Source organism: Apium graveolens, chromosome 3, assembly GCF_009905375.1.
Source record: "Apium graveolens cultivar Ventura chromosome 3, ASM990537v1, whole genome shotgun sequence".
NCBI classification, from domain to species: domain Eukaryota; kingdom Viridiplantae; phylum Streptophyta; class Magnoliopsida; order Apiales; family Apiaceae; genus Apium; species Apium graveolens.
In genome coordinates, this window is record NC_133649.1 from 47,404,828 (window position 1) to 47,415,650 (window position 10,823).

Below are 10,823 nucleotides of genomic sequence, written 5' to 3' on the forward strand. Positions count from 1 at the left end.
GGCTCTACAGATGAAAAACTTTGCAAAAAGTTTGCCAAATTGATGTAAAGTAAGTATGTAATGAGTATGATGGGAGAACTAACTTACTTTCTTGGTCTGCAAGTTAAGCAAGTTAGTGATGGAATATTCATTAGTCAAACTAAATACATTTATGATCTTTTAAAGAAGTTTGATCTAATGGATTGCACTTCTGCAAAAACTCCCATGGCCTCTGCAACTAAGCTTGAATTAAACACTACTGAAAAGTCTGTGGATATTTCAAGCTATAAAGGCATGGTTGGCTCACTTCTGTACTTAACAACTAATAGCCCAGATATAATGTTTGCTACATGTTTGTGTGCTAGATTTCAGGCTGATCCTAGAGAATCTCACTTAGTAGCTATTAAGAGAATTTTCGGATATCTCAAGGGAACACCAAAACTTGGTATTTGGTACCCTAGAGATTCTGGTTTTGATCTAACTGGTTATTCAGATGCAGATTATGCAGGTTGTAGAATTGATAGAAAAAGTACAACATGAACCTGTCAATTTCTAGGAAACAAGCTTGTGTCCTGGTTCAGTAAAAAGCAAAATTCAGCTTCTACCTCTACAGCTGAAGCTGAATATATTGTTGCTGGCAGTTGCTGTGCACAGATTTTGTGGATGAAGAACCAATTGCTAGACTATGGTCTACAACTGGAAAGAATTTCCATTTTCTGTCATAACACAAGTGCAATTGCCATCACTAAAAATCCAGCACAAAATTCAAGGATAAAGCACATATACATCAAGTACCACTTCATAAGGGAACATGTAATGAATGGTACTGTAGAACTACATTTTGTTTTAAGTGAAAAGCAGCTTACAGATATATTTACCAAGCCACTGGATGAATCCACCTTTTCAAGGTTGGTAAGTGAGTTAGGTATGCTAAATTATTCTTAAATCTTTTCAGATAATTTGCAAGTTGTTATGCAGCTAGAAATTTAATTGAAATTTTGGCTAAGTCAAAATTTACATCTCGACGAATGATCACTATTTATTGAGTTTGATCATCCGTCGGAATACATTTTATTAATAAAATCAATTATTTTTCTGGAATATTTTATGACTCGACGGATAACTGATTTATCCTCATCCGTCGAATTGTCTGAATCTTAGCCGTTAATTCCCTGAACATTATCCATTGAGTATACTTACAGTTTATAAGTATAACACGACGGATAATTGAAGGAATTTTTACAGTTTATTTTTAAACGGCTATTTTGGGCAATTCTTATTGGTTACTTTATTTTACTTTATTATTATTTTTAATAGTTATTTTTGAGATAGTATAAAAGCATAATTCACTTTCATTACTTTTCTTTTATCATTCTCAAATGATCTGCTCAAAATTCTCTCTTTCTCAAAAGCAATTATCATCTCTATCTCTGCAATTTCCACTCTCTAACAATGGCACCAGTAGTCAAGATCATGTCACAAACTGGATTCATCTATGAGAAGAACAACTTCACAGCTCTAGTAAACAAGGGGATTCAATAATCTGGTGACTACCACAAAATGATGGATTTTGTGAAGAACTGCAAACACAACTATGCCATGATGGAATCACCCACCATCTTCTGTGAGGTTGTTGAAGAAATGTGGTCAACTGTTGTGTACAACTCAACTGATAAGACCATCACACTCACTATTAAAGGTAAGGAATTCTGTATCAATAATGATGTTGTTAAAGCATGTTTCAAGATTCCTGATAATACTTTAACTTCACCACACACAGACACTGACATTGTTAATATGCTTAACTCCATGAACTATGCACTCCCTACTTCTAAGTTAAGTGAAATTAGGAGATTGGGTCTTAGGAAAGAATGGAGTTATCTATGTGATGTAGTTACTAAGGTTTTCTCTGGTAAAATCAGTAATTTTGATTATGTCAATATCTCTATGCTTAACATGCTTTACATGCTAGTTACTGATAAGTACTTTAACTTTAGTGATCTTGTTTTGTTTGAGTTGGGGTTTAAATTAGGAGAGTTAAATAAGAGGGGCAAAAATGTTTACTATGCTAGATTTTTCATGATGTTAGCTAACCACTTCTCTGAGGGAATTGTGCTTGAGAACCCAACCAACAAATTAGATTGTTGGGTTCAAGAGAGAAGAATTATTGCAGATTTGAACAGGGCAAACCATCAAAGAGAGGTGCCACTCTTTTATTTCCCTGTAATGGAAGCACCTCAGGTAAGTGAGGTAAGTTCATCTGTCTCTATTATTCCAACCTCACAAATTTCTTTGCATTATAGTGTAGCTATGGAAACTGTGTTAATGACCCAACAGTTGCCTACCCAAGCTACCAAACCATCAAAAATTTCTAAATCCAAATCAAAGAAAGCCCCCTCTGGTATCTCTCAAAAGATGCCAGTTGCAAAATCCACCAAATCTAAAGAGGGGAGTGTGAAGGTGGGTAAGGTAGGTGAGGGACAGGGTGAACATAAAAGAAACCCTAAGGATAAGGTTAGAGAGGTGACTATTTCCCAACCTAGCCACACTACAGTTTCCCAACAGACTGTAGTGCTTAATAAGGAAATTAGCTCATTGCTAGTTGCATCCTCCCAAAAGGATGTGACTATTGAACAAAGCTCTCAACCAAGAGCACATGCCAAAAGGGTAAGGGACACAAGCTCACCCCAAACCTATACTAGAAAGAAGAAACCAAAAACCCTTGGGGATGCACGGGGTTCACACACTGTGCAAACCGGTGCTAAAGACACAGTCACTGCACCTTCTCAAAGTCAGCTTGATGTGGCTCCAATAAATATGGAGTCACAGCCAAAATCTTTAGTTATAGAAGCACCCCAAACACCAAATTCTCCCACAAACTCTCTGGATGTGGATATGATCAACACATCAATTCCTGATTCCCCTTCTTTAACTCTGTTGGGGAAGCCAAAATCTAGTGCAAGTGAACATCATCTTTTGGATGATTTGTTGGCTCACTTGCCAAATCTTTCAGGAACTGTTGAGACATCTGTGCCAAAATTTTCATCAATCTGCACAGAGTCCACAATAGTTTCCACTCCTAACTCATTTATTCCTACTCTCTCGATGGATATTGTTCATCCATCGAGTAGTGATTGTATCCTAACGGATAAGCTTAATAGCAGTTATCAGTCGGATAGTCAAACTGCTAACCCGACGGATATCCCTCATCCGTCGAGTGTCTCTGCACAGCTTCAAATTTCATCAATTATTTCAAGTGCAAAAGACTTAGTAGTAGTACAATCACTCCTAGGATTGAGAAAGTGCAGAAGACTTAGTAGTAGTACAATCACTCCTAGGATTGAGGGAAGAGAGTGTTATGAGTGAGAGTCTGGGTTGCTCCCAGGAAAAAGGAGAGGAAAACAGTGAAAATATGCAATCCAGTTCTTCAGGATTGGCAAAAGAGAGTGTGTGGAGTCCCACATTAGATGGTGAAGGTGAGGGTGTGAGGGTGGGGAGCCAAGGTGAGACCGTGATGCAACAAAAGAGAGATTATGAGAGAAATGCAGGTACAGGAGCTATAAGGGTTAATGTCATTGCAAGTGAGTTAATGAATGTCCATGATGCAGACAGGGAGGGACTATCTCAGCAACCTCAAGTTGTTATAGAATCCACCTCCCTTGATGCTGAGACATTTACTCACCTTGTTCCAGCATATCAACTTCTAGCTGAACAGGGCAATGACAATGCAGAAAGGATGCTTAACTTGGTGCACACCACACAGTCAATGCTAAGGGCTAAGGATGCCATCACAACTTTGCCCTCTACAGCTGGTGATGTTGATTATGAGACCGGTGGTTCAGAAGATTTCTTTGGAGGTGAAGGTGGAGATAGTAAAGAAGATCCATTGGACATAGGGGGAGAAGTAGGTTCTAGTTCAAGATCAGGCATGCCATCTTGGGCATTTTCAAAATATTGTGATGAACACTACTTCAAGACAACCCTGATTCAACTCATCAATCAGACAAACTCTGCTCTTCAAATCACCACAAATGCCAATACCAAAAAGCTCCTTCAAGCACATCTTGCTTCTCTATAACTACAACAAATTCAAGGTTTTCAATATGCTCGAGATGTTAACACTATCAAAGGTGATATTGATGAGATGAAAAAGGCCATTTCTGACAAGATGGACTCTAAACTTCCAGAAGCTACAATGCTTGACATCAAGAGACAACTCAGGAAAAATTCTGATCTTACCTCAAAGATAGATGCCTTAGATTCAAGAATGTCAGCAATGGAAGCATCTCTAACAACAATTCATCTACACCAAGCACAACAGATAGACTTGTTTCAGAAACTGGTGGCTGCATATACCTCCTCTACTCAACTTGCTGATAACAGAAAGGGGGAGAACAAGAATTCTAAGAGTGAGGGGGAGCAAAAAGTGCTCAATATTGAAGTTAGCAAAGTAATTGTGCCTTCAATTACTTTCACCAAGACACCAACCAAAGATAGCATTGATCTGATAAATGAAGCATCAGCCAATTTAAGAGCAGCTGAAAAGGAGCAGCTGAAGCCAATCAACTGGGAGAAGATTGATGAGGACATTCAGAAGAAGTTTGGGCTAGCAAAGAAGCCAGAAAAGTCATCCATTCATCACTCTCAAGTCAGGCAAATCTCTGTGAATGAAATGAGCATGAACTATCTGGAAAGAGGACAGCCATCCTGCATCAAATCTCCAAAGGCTGTAGTACTTTTGAAGCCAAGGGTGAATTATCCAAGAACCTCACTAAAGAACCCTTTGGACACAGTGTATGAGACACCTAAGCCTGATGAGAAGAAACTATTGTCAAGATCCATTGCCTTCTACAAGGATCCAGCTGATTCAGCTTTAAAAAGGGGAATTGCTAAAATTTTCAGGGATGGTAAAGAAATTTGTGTGGTGGCTGGACATCCTCAATTTCCTGAAGCAAAGAGAGAAGAAAAGGCAAGATTGAAGCAAAAAAAGAAGCAAGTTGCTCTAGATGCTAAAAAGGCTAAACAAAAGAAAGAGCAAGCTGCTATCTTGGCCAAGCTATAAGCTGTGAAACCAACACAACAAATTCCTACTCGGCCATCTGATATCACTGAATCTCAAGATCCAAAGAAGCACGTTGAACCACAACAGAAGAAATCTCAAAGATACAATGAATTGGCCAAAAGAACCAAAAGGAAATTGAAATTTGTTGGTAAGGAATTGGAGGATCAGTTTCCCAAGGAATCCACTCCAACTACAACTCAAGCACCAAAACCCTCGGTGGTATTTGAAGACATTAAGGTGGTGGATCCTTACAGGAACATTCATGGTGAACCTATTGTGCCTAAGGATGAACCAATAGACTGGGAGAGTCTACCAATTCCTAACTTCAATTTGCCAATCCTTAACGAGCCAAAGAGAATAAAGTCAAGAGCAGTCAAGAAAGTGAAGCTGTCACCTCTCAAATCCAAATCTCTAGTCAAAGCTCAATCTAAAGTCAACAAGGGAGATTACTTGTACTTATGTGACATCAAAAAATTCTCTGACCTAAACCTCTATCTAGATGAAATGGAAGAAGTTAGAGGGAATGATGCCTACAGGAATCTACCTGAAAGGTTAGTTTTCAAGTACAAGGGAGGAAAGGAGATTCAATGGCCACTTCACAGGATCCTTCAAGAAAGCCAATATGTGCTAATAAAAGTTTATTCATCTTTCAAGAAGAACTTTGGTTTCAATGTAACTGCAAGAAGACTGGTTTTAAAGAAGATTGAAGAACTGAGGAGTATTAGAGCTAAAGATGCACTCCCAAAGACTCTAACTATTCCTTACACAGGAAGTAGAGTGCATCTAAAACCCTACTGGCTGATGGAGTTCATAGATGACAAAGGAGTTAGAAAATTTTTCAGATTAGAAGACCAATTGGGCATCTCTAGCAATGAGACTCTTTTGGAGATGCAAGAAAAGCTAAATTTATCAGAATCTGATGAAGTGAAATTCCACAGACAACTCCAAAATTAGATAGAAGAAAACAACAGAAAGCTTGAAAAAAGATCCAGACCTTCTAGAAACTAGATAAATCTGCTCAGGCTAGAGGAGCATCTTGAAAAAGACTGTGAGCTAATCTTTGTACATTTTGTTATTTGAAGCACTTTACAGTTTTATCTACTTACTTTTAAAGTTGTATTTTTAGGGTGTTTTGTTATCATCAAGTTTCTCTTAATTTATAACTACAATTCCAGTAGACATAAATTGGGGGAGATTGTTGTGAATATGTTGTGTACTTGATGATTTCATTAACAAAACACCTTAGTAGATTTTACTTAGTGAAAAATGTAGCACTGACAGATAAGGAATATAGTCCCGACGGATGATGATCAATTATCCATCGAGTGAGTAGCTTGTGTAATTATGAGTCTGTAGCACATTTCTGCATACACCTTGTTTAGTTTCTGTAGTAGCACTCAAGTCATGTTGACTTTAACTAGATATGCAGAATAGGTTGATTAATTGTACATAGATGATATCTTGTAATTATGCATAAATGAAATAAAGTCAAGTGCTAGATAGCTACCCGTCGGATAAACAACAATGCCACTCGACAGATGATCAACAAGGCAACCCGACGGATGATCATGTACTCGACGGATAATCAATTCAAACATCAGTTGACAGTGACAACACAGTCACATGCGTCGAGTGTATGCAAAAGGAATGTGGAAGCCTATTCAACTGGGTTTTAGAGAACAAAGAAGCATTGCCATTTCCATGCTATTATGAAGATATTCAAAGATGCTGGAATAGAGTAATGAAGCAGCATAGTATTAGACTTGATAGGTTTTGATTTATTATCTTGTCTTATTACTTTGTAATCTTGGTGATATATAAACCAAAAAGTAGCAAATAGAACAACAAGAACACTAAGCAAGAAATTTTGTGAGAAACATTTGTAAGCTTTATTTTTAGCATTTCTCTGTAAACTTAGTTATTCATATTTGTAAGCAGCTGTGAGCAAATCTTGCTACACAGAGTTCTCTTGATATAATATATATATGGTGGATACATTCAAATCCACCAGAAAATTTTTAAAGACTTGTGTTTTTAATTACTTGTGTTTTGATTCATTCCAAGTTATTATTCCGCACTTTGCAAATCAATTCACACAGATATATATTTTAAGTTAGAAAACTTTTAAAACAAAGAAATAGTTTCAAGAATTCCATTCAACCCCCCTTTTGTAATTCTTGTTGCATTATTAGGGACTAACAATTGGTATCAGAGCAAGCTCTTGATAAACAAAGAGTTTAAAGATCACAACAAAACAGCAAGATGAACAAGAAGGATGTTGAAGTCAAGATTTCTTTTCTGGATAAAGATAATTACCATCATTGGAAGGTAAAAATGCATCTCTATTTACTTTCTCAAGATGAGGGCTATGTAGATTGCATAGAGAAAGGCCCTCATGTACCAATGAGAGCTGCAACTGGAAATGAGCCATCAGTCTCCAAGCCAAGGCATGAATGGTCGGATCCAGATATTGAACAAGTCAGGAAGGATAAGAAGGCCATGAATATCATGTTCAATGGAGTTGATGGTGAAGGTGAGGGTGGGAAGCCAAGGGGAGCCCTTGATGTAAAAATAGAGAGATCATGAGAGAAATGCAGGTACTGGAGAGATAAGGATAGACACCATTGCTAGTGAGTCAATGAATGTCAGTGATGCAGAAAGGAAAAGACTATTTCAGCAAGAATATCAAGCTGTCATAGATTCTATTTCCCTAGATGCTGAGACATTTACTCATCCTGTTACAGCTTATCAAACTCTAGTTGTACAGGGAAATGAGGAGTCTGAAAAGTTGCTCAATTTGGTGCACACTACTCAATCTCTACAAAGAGCAAATGATGCAATCACTGCTACGCCTTCAACTACTGGCAGTGATTTTGAACTGGATGAAGACTCATTTGGGGATGTTGGTGGGGATGATGAGGAAGATAATATGAGCATAGGGGGAGATGTAGATGTTCCTGCCTGGATGCTAACAAAAGAATGTTCCTACTCACATCTCCAATCAACAATATTCAAGCTGATTCATGACACCCAAACAACCATTCAAGCATCTACAAATACCAGCACAAAGAGGCTACTTACAGCACATCTTGAAGCACTCCAGCTGCATAAGATTCAAGCTCTCCAACACAGTCAAAGTGTGGATGAAATCAAGCAGGAAGTCTATGAAGTTAAACATGATTTTATAGCAAGGTTAGATGCTAGACTTCCTGGAACCACCATGACTGAGATAGCTCAGAAGCTAAGGAAGGAAGCTGATCTTAATAGAAAGGTTGAGGCCATGGACTCTAGATTATCTAATGTGGAGAAGTCAATGGCCAAGATACTTGCTAATTAAAAAACTCAGATTGCTCTGCTCCAACAGTTGGTAGCTTCTCAACTCCCTTCCACTCGCCAACTTGATGCTAACAAAAAGGGGGAGAAAGGCTCATCTAGTGAGGGGGGAAGAAAAAGCTCAACATCTAAGTCAGCAAAGTAATTATACCAATAATTGCTTTCAAAAAGCCACCAGCCATGGACAGCATTGACATCATAAATCTGGCAGCAGCAAAACTGGGAACAAATGAGAAACTGCTAAAGATTGATATAGCAGCAGCTGAGAAAGAATTAAAAGAAAAATGGAGGAAAATAGATGCAGAAATTCAACAGAAATTTGGACCAATTCAGAAACCAGACAAAGTCTTTAATCATCACTCTCAAATCAAGCATATTTATGTGAAGGAAATGAGTTTGAATTATCTAGAAAAGGGTCAAACATCTTGCATTAAATCTCCAAAAGCAAAGCTGATCATGAAGCCTAAAAGAAACTACTCAAATTTTTCAGAAAAAAATCCTATGGATATTGTGTATGAAACACCTAGGCCAGATGAGAAGAAGCTGTTGGCTAGGTCAATTGCGTTTTTCAAGGATCCAGCTGATTCAGCACTGCCAAGATTTACAAAAATGGTAAAGAAATCTATGTGGTGGCTGGACACCCTCAGTTTCTAGAAGCTAAAAAGGAAGATAGAGAAAGAATCAGGCAAGAAAAGAAGCAAGCTGCCTTAGATACTAAGAAACTCAAACAAAATAAGGAACAAGCTGCTATCTTGGCCAAACTTCAAGCTGTAAAGACTACAACTGAGATTTCTGCACAACCATCTGTAATTGCTGAACCTCAAGATCAGAAAGTGCAAGATGAACCACAACAGAAAAGAAGATTCAGATACAAGCTCCACTCCAAAAGAAAATTGGACTTCAGTGATGAGGAAATGGAAGAGTACATTCCCAAAAAGTCTACAACATCAACTCAGACATCAAAACCCTAATTGGTATTTGAAGAATTCAAGGTGGTGGATCCAATAAGGAATATTCATGGTGATCCCATAATTTCAAAGGATGAACCAGTAAACTGGGATAGTTTGCCAATTCCTGAACTAAACTTTCCAATCTTCAACAAGCCAAAGAAAACAAAGACTAGAGCAAGCAAGAAAGTGAAGCCTGTGACTCTCAGATCCAAGACCCTAACCAAATCTCAATCTACAGTCAGCAAGGGAGATTTGTTATACATCTGTGACATCAAGGAGTTCTCTGACATAAACCTCTACTTAGATGAATTAGAAGAAGTAAGAGGAATTGATGCTCACAGACATCTTCCTGAGAGGCTGATGTTTAAATATAAGGGAGGAAAAGAGATAATATGGCCACTTCATGGGATTCTTCTAGAAAGCCAATATGTTCTAATAAAGATTTACTCATCTTTCAAAAAGAACATTAGATACAATGTGACTGCAAGGAGATTAGTTCTAAAGAAGATTGAGGAGTTGAGGAGTAATAAAGCTAAAGATGCACTACCAAAAACTCTGTCAATTCCCTTCACAGGAAAGAGAGTGTATTTGAGGCCTTATTGGCTGATGGAATTCAGGGATAAAAAGGGAGTAAGAAGATTCTTCAGATAGGAGGACCGGTTGAGTATCTCTAGAAATGAGACTCTATTGGCAATGCAAGAAATGCTAGATCTTTCAGAAGCTGATGAACTTGAGTTCCACAGAAAACTCCAAAATCAGATAGAAGAGAACAACAGAAGGCTTGGGAAGAAATCCAGAAAATCAAGGAAATAGACTTATCTGCTCAGCCTAGAGGAGCACCTTGATTATGATTGTGAGCAACTTCTTTGTACATTTTGCTTTGTTCAATTTTCAGTAAATATTGCAGCACTTATCAGTTTTATCTACTACTTTTCAATTTGTATCATTAGGGTGTTTTGTTATCATCAAGTTTCTCTTAATTTATGGCTACAATTCCAGTAGACATTAATTGGAGGAGATTGTTAAGAATATATTGTGAACTTGATGATAAATTTAACAAAACACCTTAGTAGATTTAATTTAGTGTATTTTGTATCACTCGACGGATGATCAAATATAGTCCCGACGGATGATTTAATATAGTCCCGACGGATGACAATTTGACATCCACCGGGTGAGTAGCTTATGTAACAAATAAGTATTGTAGCACATTTCTGCAAACAACTTTGTATAAATTCTGTAGGAGCATATGAGTCATGTTGACTACTAGTGGATATGCAGAATAGGTTGATTAATTTTAAATATAAGATGTCTTGTAATTCTGTATAAGTGAAATGGAGTCAAGTGACAAATAGCTACCCGATGAATGATCAATAAAGCTACCCGACGGATGAACAACAAAGCTACCCGATGGATGACAAGTATGTTCTCGACGGATGATCAAATTCAAATATCTGTTGACAGTGACAACACAGTCACATGCTTTGGGTGTTTGCAAA